Below are 14416 nucleotides of genomic sequence, written 5' to 3' on the forward strand. Positions count from 1 at the left end.
ATTAAATAATTTTTCATCTTAAATTTTTCATCAATAATCTGTGCATATATTTTACTTATGATGAAGAGAAATTAACATTTAAAAATGAATTATGGGCTGAAAGTATTTTGTAAAAGAAGATATCGGAAAAGGAAATTATTGCAATTCATAGAACTTATAAATGAATAAATGTGATAATTAGTATCATTTTGTTCTTATTTGTTAAGAATGGATATTAAATTATGGATAATAGAATGGACTTCTAAATGTGAAGCACATGCGAACAATAATACTAATTCACAACATTCTGATATTGATTTTAATACTTAATGTAAATATAAAGTTTTATTAACAGCTTAGTGGAACTCATATTAAATAGTTACTGTGTGATCTTAAGTCCAATGTATTTATTACAAGATAATGAAATATAGTTTGGATTTTAATTCAAAACTCTTTTCACATATCTTTAGAAGCTCAATTTTAACTGGTACTCTTCTGTTATCGGGACAGGATTCAAAGATGTAATGTATGTAGCCACGAGTGGTTTTGGTTTCATTTTAGTTTAGTATGGCAAAGCACACTAGGGCTATCTGCCTGTGGGAAGGAATGCCTTTGTGGAGGACTTTCTAAAGGAAACTGGCTGGTATACACATTACAAATGGAAAAAAAAAAGAAAACGTCCACGAAGCCAGACAAGTCTCCTGAATTCGAACTCAGTGTTTAAAGATTTTAACACTCTCTGCCATTGATGGGCCTATGGACATGTGTATATACACACATGTACATGAATACATACATACATTTCTCAATCTGGTCCCAAAAATAGAATAGCACCTTTTAACCATACAGTTTAATCTTATAGTGTTTTGATTCATTTTAAGTACTGTCACCAGTAATACATCTTATGAGATACATCAGCAATGCATATTATTATCATTAATTTCTTATTAACAATTCAATTTCAATTGCCACAAGTTGATTCCTGACTCATACATATCTTATGTATATATAAATAAGTTGTTTCAATACAAAGATCAAAGTTACATAGCATATTTACAATAATTATTTATTACTTATACATATAATGCATAAAATCAGGCAGTAAATTGTAAAAAAATACTTTTAATGAATTTGGAAATAAATCAAAATATAATATTTAAATGCACAAACTTCATAGTCAAAAATACATACTAATGTAAGAAAATCAATATTGAATACTTTTTCTCAAAAATGTAAAGATGTAAAGACTATAAACACACATTCACACAATTCACTTGAAGGTATGTTTCCTGGAAATATAATTATACTTATTGGAATCAATTCAGCGTTAAACCTTAGAACAGGTAATGATATCTAATTGTTGGGCATTTTTGATAGTCTTGAAATATCATAACTGGTAACATATCTTACTAAATTCAATTCTTGCTAAATTATGTTCAGCATCATTTAGCATTTGCAGTTTTATAGCTAAATTAGATTTCAGTACATCTATTACACTAAGCACTTACAGTTATTCAGTATTATTTTCTTTACATTTCAGCAAAACAATGAACTTCTTTTCTAAGAATGCATACTCAACAATGAAAATCCCAAATATGATACTATATGGTTTACCAGAACTATAATATGCCAGGTAATAGTGATTTTATTGAATTTGATTTGATTAATTTGAATTGCTTGAATGTGTTTTTTCTGGAAATAAAAGTATACTTATTGGATTCAATTCAGCATTACACCTTAGAACAGGTGTGATTCAGCATTACACCTCCTTGTTAAGAATTTTCGATAGTCTTGAAATATCATAACTGGTAACATATCTTACTAAATTCAATTCTTGCTTTGTTCAGCATCATTTAGCATTTGCAGTTTAGATTTCAGTAGGTCTATTACACTAAGCACTTACAGTTATTCAGTATTATTTTCTTTGCATTTCAGCAAAACAATGAACTTCCTTTCTAAGAATGCATACTGAGCAATGAAAATTCCAAATATGATATATGCTTTAACAGAACCATAACCCTGTCAGTTAATAGTGATTTAATCTTCATAGATAAGCATATACAATAGTCTTGAAATATCAGAGCTGGTAGCATATCTTAAATATATTCACTTCCTATTAAATAACGTGTTCTTCATTTAACTTCAGTAGTTTCACAGCTAAATTATACTTCAATAAATATATTCATTAGAGTGAACCCACTTTTTCATCTTTATACTCTTTATGTTCTAATAATAAAATGAAGTTTATTTCTAAGCATATTGAATCCAGTAAAGAAATCAAATCACAGTTAATAATGCTGTAAATATTCAGATATATATATATATATATATGAAATGTATTTTAAGGATGTCTTGACACACACTATGTTAATTCATTGCAATGGTAACTGGTGGCATTTTGATTCAAAATATTTACTGCATTAATTACTGGCAGAAATTAGCACTTGCTTTCACTAACTTAACATTAACTTCCCTTGGTTTAATTCACGCATTTTATATATTAGATGATTTAAGTCATTATCACTTAAAAGTTTCTGATTATCAATATGCAGAATAATTTGTAAATCACACTTTACATGCATCTTCCAGCCATCAATAACTTCCATCCGACTAGATCTAATTTTCTATTGGAACAGTAGAGTAATCCTTAATATTCCGAAACAAACATTAAATCGTTATATACATATATAAACCATATATATATAAACACTTTCATTACGAAAATCTAAATGTACATTCAAACAACGCACTGCGTAACTCCGAAGAGCGGAATGTAAACAAACGTCAGAAATGTGACATCACTCATGTGGGCGGAGTTAATGGTGACCCTCATCTGGGCTGTCATTGGCCAAATTCAAGCCGTTGTCCTAGCAGTGTACATTTTGCTTATATGCATCCCGTTCACTTCCATCTTGGCAGATGATCCCGAATGATTTTTTGCACACACTTTCGCGTGAAGACGTTTCCATTCTAAATAGTTTTCTGTTGAACGAAAATCTTTCGCAGTTTTACAACCTTTACAGTGCGCACTAGAAGTATATCTGTCTATAACTTTGTCTGTCTCACTGCCAGTTATAGACGTCACACCGAAACGTGACGAATGGCCCCTAATTTTCAGGTGCCATCGCCACTAACTGTCAAATCCATGGAACCAGTCAACTGGACCTCTTCATCAGCTGCATTTTTCATACTTTTTATATGTAGTACTTTACATACTTTTTATATGTATATGTAGCTGCATGTATATGACTTACAATCTTGTCATAAGATTTTTGTGCGACAGGCGATGGTAAGTCCATAAGTCCACAAAAGGTTTTACACTCTGCTAGTCCTTTGCCAATGCACCTCATGGCCAGAATAAATCGTCTATTTAAGTCAGAAGCATTCTGTTTTTTTCCAACCATCTTAGAGTTTTTGAAAGAGGAAATTATTCCACAAGAACTGCATGTAACATTGATTTTTATCGTCAGCCCATAATTTATTTCTGAATTTATATGTATTTTATTATGGCATATCGAACAACATAAACATTGTTCTAATGCTGAAAATAACAGTTTTTTATCGATAATAGCATAACCACATTCATGTTATCCACAAATTCAGCTGATGCAGATGAATCGTTACCGATCTTTCTTGCTGATGCAGAAATGTTTAGGTCTATGTCAACACACTCACGCTTTGTATGTTGATTTCCATAATACTGATGCCTCTTCCGTCTTTTTGGTCTTTGACCAGATGCCCTTTTAGCATTAACAGCATTCATTTTGCTTTTAAAAAAGCAGTTTTGTTTTGTGAAAACTGCAATTCAAATTTTCAAAATTGAAAGAAAACGATAATGCGTAATTCTAACACGAGGTAAACAAACAGCTAACGGAAACGAAGATATAAAGATGAGTAGTTACCTTCCTGGCTTCTCAAAAGAGGAGGGAAAATAAAAAATTGTGAGGCAGCAATCATAAAGAAAACATTCGAAAGGAAAGAAATATCGCAGCTGCAGATATGGAACGTAAACAGTCACGTGGGCGTGTCCGCCCCTTTAAATGGCAATGGCTGCCCTTTTATCAGATTGTCTCTTGCATAAGGGTTTGCGTAAATGGTCATAACTAGAGAAATAATAGGAATTTTTCAATGCAGATTTTTGCATAGTGCTCAGAAATGTTAATAGAATCGGAATAAATAAAAAAATTGATTTTTTGAATGCTTAAAGATGCTGTGCCCCCTTAAATCAGCATTTTAAAGAAATTTTCAGACCCTGCACTGAATATTTTGAAGAAATTCTTTGAGCTGCTGTTTTCCCTAAATTGAGGAATTCTGCACTACTGCTATTAAAAATAGTGTAAGCGCTAAAAAACGAATAACCTATTATTTTATTTATGACAAACTATTACAGGATACCATATACACCGTTAAATTGTACACTGCTGTATGAAAGAGTGTTATTTAGCATTTGTTTGCAAATCAGCCCAGTAATAACTATATGGCTTTACTAATAGAACACTACTCACTGCATCTTAGATTTGATTCCCGGCGGCATAAATAACTAACCGCGTAAGTGGTTTCCTGGTTTTCCCTAACGTAGCATGAAAACGAACGTTTCCTTTGAAAAATCATCTATAAAAAAATATCCTCGAAAGCCTTTCTCATAAATAATTAACCTGGAACGGAAATAATTCTATTTAATCGAACGATTTCTTGTGAACTCTTTTAAGTACTGTAGTCAGAGTAATAACACACTTTCAATATAATACAGTCTAAGAAATGTTTGGCATAAATCATATGCATGCTAACTGAGTATTTTAATGAATGTAGTCAATATAATATATTGAAAATTTATTTATTAAAGTTGTTACGAGAAGAGAATGAAAATGTTGAGAAATGTGTTTTCATGTGCTTTATAGAGCACTGAAAAAGTAAGATTCCTTTGTATGTAAAATTTGACATGAATAACCTATAATTTAAAGATTTTGAATAGTTGAAAAATTTTGATATGCTTTCAAACTAGGGGAATACAGGTAATTAATTCTCTGTAAATTCCTATTACGTTAGTGCAAATGAAGTATTTATTATTAAATACCATATCAGAGCATTGCGCTTTTTTGAATATCTGGGCATTGAGTTGTATGTGTATGTACGAATAAACAAGATTCTGGTCAGTAGTATGCATCTATGTTTGCGCAAAGCCTGGGGCATCAGTGACTACAGTACGACTTCATGTCCCACTCAATACTATATTTGACCGAGAAAACTCCGAGGAATAAATCTGAGGATCTCGAACATTCTTTTCCCATTTTCGTATTTTTCCCTCTAGAGAAGATTTCCAGCAATTTACGAGAATATCAGTTATCGGTGTTTTTTTAGTGCAATATCAAACATCGATTAGGGTTTCGAACTTAAGTCCAGCGACTTGGCAGTCCGCTTTGCAAATCATAAATTTCCAAAATGATATATAAAAAAGTCGTATGAAATATCGGAGCCATAGGGAAGTTCGCCTGTGTTCATTAAATTATGTTATTAAACTAATAAATTTGTATATAAAGTATTTTTATTGATGGTGAATTAAATGTCGCTAAGCTTTTGAAGTCTGTCTGCTGCTTACATATATACAGGGTATCAAGACCGCATAAACTCTAGGAGGCGAAATTCCTCGTTTGGGGTACATAAAAAATTACGCAAGTGTTATAACTTCAGGATTCATAGTTTTTGAGAAAAATGCCAATGAAATTATATCACGTCACATTTGGTATTAGAAAAATAAGTTTTATTGGAAACACGAGTTTTGGCACACTGCATATAAAATTAGAATTACAAAAGAAGCTAAAGGTGACCAGCGTGCATATCGAGGCATGTTTGTTCATGCCGTCGAATGGTTGACTAAATACCATCCAGCTGTTGGTATCCACAAAAGTGAAGGCAACACGAAGACTAGCAGTTGAGCCTCTTTCTATAGTAAATGGGATTCGATACACCAATTCCTTCAGATCGCCCCATAAAAAGAAATCCAAAAATGTGTCTAGTGATCATGAGGGAGACACAACCAGGACCTCTAGCTTAAACTAGTATATTAATTCGAGTATATTAATTTAAACGAATATAGCTAATCCAGTCAATCACTTTAGGAAAGCTGAATCACGTATAGAAGAGCCTGGGTTTCATCATGCTAGATCCATTAGCTACAAAATACCGAATAGGTCAAATAGTTATTCTTTGAGCTTATAAGTTGTTTCGAATGAGCTTTGAGAAGCTGAAAACAAATAGGGGATATTGTGATTTCGGTATGAAACAAACGTATAATCGTCTATTTTAACAGAAGAAAAGAGTTTTAAAAGGAAAATTATTATATCGACAAATATTGGAACGTCTTTGGGACACTCCTAGGAGAATGGATGCTGCTCACTAATCACCCCCAGAAATTGTTCAGCAGCTGGAAACCATTCTTCTCCAGGAGTTGGAGAGTATATCCTTGATAACCTCATTGAGCCCATGCCTCAAGAATAGTGCAATCATACGACTTTGACAAAAACTCGTTTTTATATGAGAAATCACGCTTTTTAGGACAGTTACAGAATGCGTATCTTTTATTTTCCAAAAAAAAATGAAAATAAAATTTAATTATTCCGTGTTCGGGCGTAATTTTCTTTTATTTTACAATACCTATGGGTCATATATAAACTAACAAACAATTTCTTCATCAACAAGTTTATATTCAAATTCGGTACACATAACTTCCTTTTCCACACACAGAATATGACGGTACGTTTTTCTCTTCATATTTTTCTCGAAAATTATAGGTCGTAGAAGTATAGTTTTTCGGCCTTTTTTTTATGTATTCCGACTGAATAATCTCACTTAGCAAAATTAATACAAGTATAATCTTGAAGAAACACTACTTATAGGAATAAACACTTTTGTGGTGTACGTTTTAAAGTTAATTTTTCACACTTACTTCATGCTTGACGAAACCGTATGCAATAGAAATGATCAATCTTTATTATTATTATTTTAAAATGATCAGGCGCTTCATTTAATAGCCAGTAGACTTGCACCACTACAAAGGCTGAAAGTGGTGGCCATTTCATAATAGGAGCACCCTAATAGATGGTCACCTTTGCCTCTTATGAAGGGGGACGGACAGTTACAACCATGCCTTCTCCGGCATTCAAACCCGGGCCCATCGACCCGGGCAGTCGGTGTCGCTAACCATTATACTAACTGGGCGACGAACTGATTAATGTTAGACTATCGAATCTACGGCTAACAAGCAATTCGACGCTTTAGCTGCTCGACTACTGCAGTGACTTACAGTCTGTTGAAAACTCATGCCCCAAATTTAAGGTATTTTGTAATCATTTTGTATGTTATACTAGCCGCCAAACCGGTATAGTGGTTAGCGTCGCTAACTGCCGTGCCGTTCGAATCCCGGAGAAAGCATGGATATTTGTAAATGTATAGTTTCCGTGCGGCGTGGGGACACTCTAAATATGCGGCGAGCCGAAATTCCTTTCGAGACGTTGGTGGTAAAGAAAGAGATGTGTCAGATCCATCCCACCAGGGTGCTCCCCATCAAAATTGTGGGCGGAACTGAGATAAATCGCACTGTCACCTGTAAGGGGCTCAAACGACAGGCGCAAACTTGCGCTCCAAGCCCCGAGAAATTTCGTGGGCTTGGGCTGATTATAGGTCAGACAAGACAGCATTAGCAACAGCATCATATTATAACAAAATTATTTTCTGAGAATACCGTATTCTAGGAGCGTTGGTTAGTTAATTATGGTACAAATTTCGAAGTCTATTTATTTCGATTCTTATAAAAAAATTTCGAAAATAATTCTGCTCTCATTGCTTGATGCAACGTAAATACCATATGCAATCAACACTTTGGAATAGTAGTTATCATTTCCAAGTTTCGTTATTTGTGTACCGTAGTTTTATCCATTTAGCTGTAGCAGGTCAGTGTTCTTAAAGGTTTATCAGTTTTAATTCTATTTCGTTTATTGATTTATAACGCATATATTCAAGTAAAATCCCTTCAATGCATTGTTATACTCTTTCTTGAAGTCACTTGACACTTTTAAGGATGTATAAAAATTTATTTCATTGATCTGAATTTCAAAATTCTTCCTGTGCTTAAGATGATGTAATCTTAATGTACTAGAAGGTGGATAAAAACTGAGCCGTTATAGACCTTCAACTTATGCATGTTTGCGTAAACAAATTAATCTGACTTGGCTATTGTATTAATGGACGTCAGAATACTTTTTTGTCAACTGCACAGTTACGAATTTTGATGGAAGAAGAAAGATAAATACGGAGATAGGCAAAAAATGGAATTGTTCAAGGCTTGTGTATGCTGCAAACACTGATGACTGAACACATGTCGTTTCGGTCTGCTAAGTCTTGTCATCTGACTGTTTTAATTCATGTAATGCATAAAAGCAAAAGAATAAAATTAAAGCAAAGAAAGAGAAGCTGACGCAAATTGAATTCTTTTTTTTTTATGATTTCACTTCGAACTATTATGTCTGACAACGCTTCATCTCTAAGTATCTTACCTTTGTAAGTACTAATTACATTGTCAAGTTTAATTTGCATTGAAATCTTATTGAAGCTTGTATTATTAGATATCTAAGGGAAGTTAGAATATTAAGTTTAAAAAATTTAAATACTTTTCTATGCCTAATTTTTATATATTTCCAAATGGATAAATTAAAGGTTTTTTTTTTTTCAGATTACTAATTACTTGCACAATATTTCTCAAATCAACTGAAAGTTTCTGTTGTCAACAGAATCTATGTCTTAAAATTAAGCAATTGAACAGATCAAGTGCTTTCGGACGGTTGCCAAGCATAATGCAAATTCTTTTATTATAATATGCCAGACATGGGCTTAAAGCGAGAATATATATCAGCTCAGCAGTTACGATAGCTGGTGAATCCAGTGAAATATTAATAAAACTGGAAATAGTACAAAGGAGTAAATATGTTGATGTGAACAGTTTAGATATGAGTTATTCCTAAGTACTCGATCTTCCAAAATGTTAAGATGACATTTATGACTATCGAAACACTGAGAGCTTCCTGAATGTTTGAAGCCGTCTGTCAACAAACAGATATTCCACAATTTCAATATGTCTCAAATTATGACTAGTCGCTCGCGAACACGATTTGGAGAAACTCATAACTTTCTCAACAAACAAAACAGTGATCATTTAAGGATTATCGCATGCAAACAAGAACCGGATGCATCTTAATATTCAAAGACGCCAATCACTGGCAGCCACCAATGGTGTCTATGTGAGCACAAATTTTTAAGAAAACGTGTACATAATGCTGGATTAGGCTTTCATCAGTCACTAACCCCGATCGTTTCTTGTAAAAGGTATCCCAACAAAAGCGCCGTATTTAATAAGCCCAGTTAAATACTTTATTTTTAGAAAATTGAAAATATTTTTACATACTTACAAAAGGTAAATGTTCCAATTTAAGAACAAAAAAATAATATTTGATGTATGTTCTCCACTATTTGCTCTGCAGCTTCGCAGACTTTGATAAAATTCGTAATCTCTTTATAGATTTTGGTTTTCTTTAGTAGCATAAACTAAGTCCAAATTCCTGACAGACCAGTCGCTTCAACGGACAAAGAACTGTTAAGTCTTAAGAAAGTTTGAAAACAAGCCTTCTCATTAAATCAGAATTGTAACATAAATGCATGTCTCGGGCTTGACAAATCAGCCAACCACCTGTAGGGATGGAACTTAAAAGTAACAGTCCATTTCAGTATTTAGCCAAAGGCTATGCAATCGATTCAACGCGAAGTTAGCTCAAACTCCTCACCGAAGTAATTACTTAAATGTCGGCAACTATAATGCAGAGCCGAAGAATGCAATCTTATCTGAGCTAACGAAACCTAGCAACATGGCCTCGAGAAGCAGAAACACGCTCTAACTTACAATCCACATCTGGTAGAGAAAAAGGAAAGAAGATCTAAATCATAATAAATGTTTGGATTTACGTAATGTTATGTTACAAATTTTCACATACTGAGTAACGTATCGAATTTCCTCTTTACGTTCTTTCATTGTTAGTCTTTTTAGGCTTCTCAGTTCGGATTGTTTGGGATTTACAATAACACTATCACTTACTATAACAGCGATGTTTCCGACAGACCTGCTGAATAGAGAGTGTGGGGATTTAATATTTGCTGTCGAACCTGGGTCCTCAAATTTCTTTATCAATCTGCGATCTGTTGTTTAATTAAGCGTACTTTCACATCCAAAGACTGTACTAAGCTTCCTAACAGTCCGGGCAAAACATTCTCCATTCTTGTAATGAGTTTTCATTTCACAATCAAAACTGCTGTTCCTTTGCGTTAACGTTCCATATCGACTGAACTGCAACAGTGCTGCAAAGTGAGCTGACAGTGATCAAATTCCAGTGTTATCAGGTGAAATCAAACTCTACGTTCTTAAATAGGAACATTTACCTGTTTTAAGTATGTAAAAATAATTTTCATTTTCTAAAATTAAAGTGTGTCTATTTTAGAACACACCTCTGCTGCTCTTGTTGAGACACCCCATGTGAATCCTATAGCAATTGCTATCGGATAAGCTCAGCCTAGAATAGCAGTATTTACCACCTCCTTTAGGATAAAGGAATAGGTTACCGAGCATTTTTTCCTGGGCTTTTCATCTATAATAAAAGATTACAGGCTTGCAAAATATGAGAAATATGCAACAAGATGATGCAATTATAGGTCGATGGTGTTTCTAGGGTTATGTCCATAATAATATCGTAGGTATTATCGTACCTGACATGATAACGTGAAGTTGCATCATTTACAGTAAAAATCCTTAACCTGGAGAATCTGCATGTATGATAACCAGTCATCTGATTGAATTTGGTAAATTTAACTGTAGTTTTCACTTTTTCTGTCGATTTTATAAAACTCTCAAATGAAATTGGTAGAACTGATAAACATGCCCGAATTTTTCACTTTGCGCCTGTAATGCATAATGTTTCATAAAGGTGAAATTGATCATATTTACCGGTACGAGCTAAGAATTGTGCATAATCATCAGTAAACGTAATTAATTCGCAATAAATGAAATAATTTTTCTCGCTTATCAAGATCATTGGTGATAATACATAAAAATGGGCGATTATGCGTAACCACCGGATTAATCGTTTCACAGTAACATATCGAAAGGATGTTATAGTCAATATTATCACATTATTTCACGCAGAAAAAAGTAGTAGTTTCTCAGGTCTGAGTGAAAGTTAGGGTTTCTTAAAAACGTCTGTACATATTGGTAAATAAATTATGTAAATATTGCCGAAACATATGTTGGGATGCAGAAACATGGATTAAATATCACATAAAACAATATTACTTGCAAATATTTCATAAATATGCAAAAATATAATCTTTTCTTATACATGTACTCAATTTAAGTTTACACTGTAGCCTTCAGATTCACAATGCTGCAAAAATATTCTATTTTTTTTTTCATTTACACTGATTTAGCGTTTCGTTACCGTCCCACCCATGGCCGAATGGTTCAGTCGTCTGAATACTGAAAGACGCAGGTCCAATCCCAGGCAATGGCTTTTCCCATGTGTAACATAAATGCCAGTCAGTTTCTCTTAGAATGTCTTCTACAAAGGCATCATGTACCTTAGGCAGATAGCTCTCCTGTGCTTATCTAACACCCTGTGAAATTTCATTTCTAATTATGGCATCAGTTACGTAAGAAAACTTTCTTCAGATATATTTAAAGCAATCACTTTTTTATCTAAGATTTTAACAAATCGTTTTATTATTTATTCCATATATAATACGAATATAACAAAGTAGAAGCTGTTAGATATAGAGTAAAATGGGTGTTTTTAATATACTCCCTTCATGTGACATGTTTATCCGGATCAGCTACTTTTCCATTTTCTTGTTCCCCCCCCCTACCGAAGCCCCGTTAACATAAAAAAAATTAGAAGTTCCATGCATCAAGACTACTGCTCTAGTCACTGTAAAATAAATTAATAAATCCAGGTTCAATTGCATGCCTCTATTTTCCCAACAAATATGCGGTATTATTATGGGATTCCTTTAAATACATGGATTGAGCAGAGATAGATACATATCATTTCCACGATGAAGTAAACTCGAATCTGAAAAACGTCTCCTCTGCGAAAAAAAACTTTATGCTATTAATAAAACACGAATTCAAATTCTTCAAAAAAATGTGGATAGGTTAGGTTATTTGAATATGGCAAAGCATATGAGGACTATATCTAAGGAGAGGGGATGCTTTCATGGAGGGCTTTCTAAGGGAAGCTGGCTAGTAATCCCATTACCCATACGGAAAAAATCACAAAAACAAGTTTTAATCGGTCAGCCATTGGTGGGACCTGAGGAAAGCATGGAACCAGCTTCTATGCTACAGTAGCTGTGCTTTGAAAATTATGTTCGTAATTTTTTGTATTTTTTCAGTCGAGAACTTAAACATTTACATTTTGGAAAACTGAAGCCGCATGGTAAATTATCAACTAGTGAAGCAGAGGCTAGTAGTTTTGAAGTAAAGTAAGTAGACCGTTACTGAAAGTAGAGGCTGAATAACAGGAAGATTTTCTCTGTGAGCTGTAAGTTTCAGTACTGAAGGCACTCGGTTACTTTTTGGTACTGTTATGTTGTCGGGACCGGATTGAGATATGTATGAATGTATGTGCGTATGTATGTATGCATTTATGTGCCTATATGTATACAAACACATTGGTGCTTACATATATACATGCATACATGAACACATACATCCATATATACATACATTCTGTATCCGTTCCTATTAACAGAACAACAATACCTATTTTTTGTGCTCCATCATAATTGACGTTATTTGAACAAGAAAGTCTAGTGTGAAAAACACATGGCGAGTGACTGAATATTGTGCATTCCCCAAAACAAGCATATATCGAAATATTTAAAATTTATTATGTTTATTAAAAAGCTATTTTAGTTAATACATTGATATCTAATACAACTGAATATGCTGTTAAGATCATGTACTGGTCTCAAGAAAATATCCAGTTATTATCCGATTATTCAGTTATTATCAAGCGAATTTTATCGCTGAAATTCGCTCGGTAATTTATATTATGGTGCACCTTTCTTTTCAAGTAATTAAATGCTATAAAACTTGTTATTTAGAATAATTTTGATTTTTCTCTGATTTTTTTATTTTAAATTTAAGTCGCAGCGAAAATATTTCATTGAAAATTTATTCTATTTGAATTGCTAATGTAAACCAAAGTTCCCATTAATTATTTCCTACCACGCTTTGTTATTTTAAAGGATATTAAAAGAAGCATTATTGCTAGATATTTAAGTTCATGTCTGCACTTTTAGAGGAGATTATATCTTCATTAAGAAACCCATAAAACCATCGATGCCCCATATGGAAACGCCATAAAGAGCTATGCGCTCAGCGACTGAGGCATACCATATTTTGAGCATCTGCGAGGAGACACCCTAGTCAGCAGCAGCTGTTCCCCGCATTGTATTAGACAATTTATGCAGCCTTTCTTTACGATCCTTGGTGTGAGGGAGCCAGGAGAATCTGACATCTATAAACACACCCAAGTAGCGGAAATGTCTCACGAATTGTATATTTCTGCCATGAAAGTTTATGCACGGGATACGCTCGTGCCTTTTTCCTGGGCTAATTAGCATTCCTTTTGTTTTTGCTCTTGAAATTGTGAGCTTATGTTCACTGGCCCAGCGGAGTATTTTGTCTAACACTTTTTGGGAATTTACCTCGTAACTTTTATGGCTGTGACCGTTTGAAATTAGCAAGAAGTCGTCAGCATACGCTATTATTTCTGATGTTTCATCATCATCAAACAGGTTGAGCGTGGTGTTTGCTACCAGGTTCCACAGAAGTGGACCTAGGCAGAAGACCTGCGGGCAGCCTTTCGTCACCTTTTGCATGTGGACGCCTCCGTCCGTTGTAGTTTGAATTCGTCTTTCACTCAGGTAGTTGTAGATCAAATCAAATAAAGTTTTGGAAACAATTGATATCTTTGAGACATTTCAAAACATCATGCCACCACAACGAATCGAAGGCACTTTGAATCCCTATACTGATGACAACAGTATGCAGTTTATTCTGCTTGTTTCTAAGTACCGTGTTCCGTAGGTGATTCAGTGCGTGATCCAGTGGCTTTCCTGCTATAAATCCATGTTGCCTAATATTTATGAGTTTATTAGCATGAATATAAAAATTCAGTCTTTGAAGTACTATTTTTCGAGGATTTTTTCCATGGCTGGGAGCAGGCAGATGGGCCTGTAAGAAGCAGCCTCGTTTGGATCTTTATTTCCTTTTAGGAAGAGGGCAACTTCTGCAATTTGTGCCTTTTGGAAAGTGGCGAATTCTCCAGTATGTCTGTAA

At 33.9% G+C, this 14416-nt stretch overlaps 1 protein-coding gene across 1 annotated transcript in view; it reads left to right on the top strand.

Moving 5' to 3' along the window:
- The first annotated feature begins 1509 nt into the window (after nucleotides 1-1509).
- Tmem63 (transmembrane protein 63) overlaps nucleotides 1510-14416 on the top strand; it is a 170835-nt gene continuing 157928 nt past the window's right edge. Inside the window, exon 1 of the mRNA XM_085809371.1 lies at nucleotides 1510-1612. The gene's annotated coding sequence lies outside the window, so the exon portion shown is untranslated. The remainder of the gene's footprint in view (nucleotides 1613-14416) is intronic.

Source organism: Stegodyphus dumicola, chromosome X2 (assembly GCF_044657685.1).
Source record: "Stegodyphus dumicola isolate Sdum_Otavi_A_Nest chromosome X2, ASM4465768v1".
Taxonomy (NCBI): Eukaryota; Metazoa; Arthropoda; class Arachnida; order Araneae; family Eresidae; genus Stegodyphus; species Stegodyphus dumicola.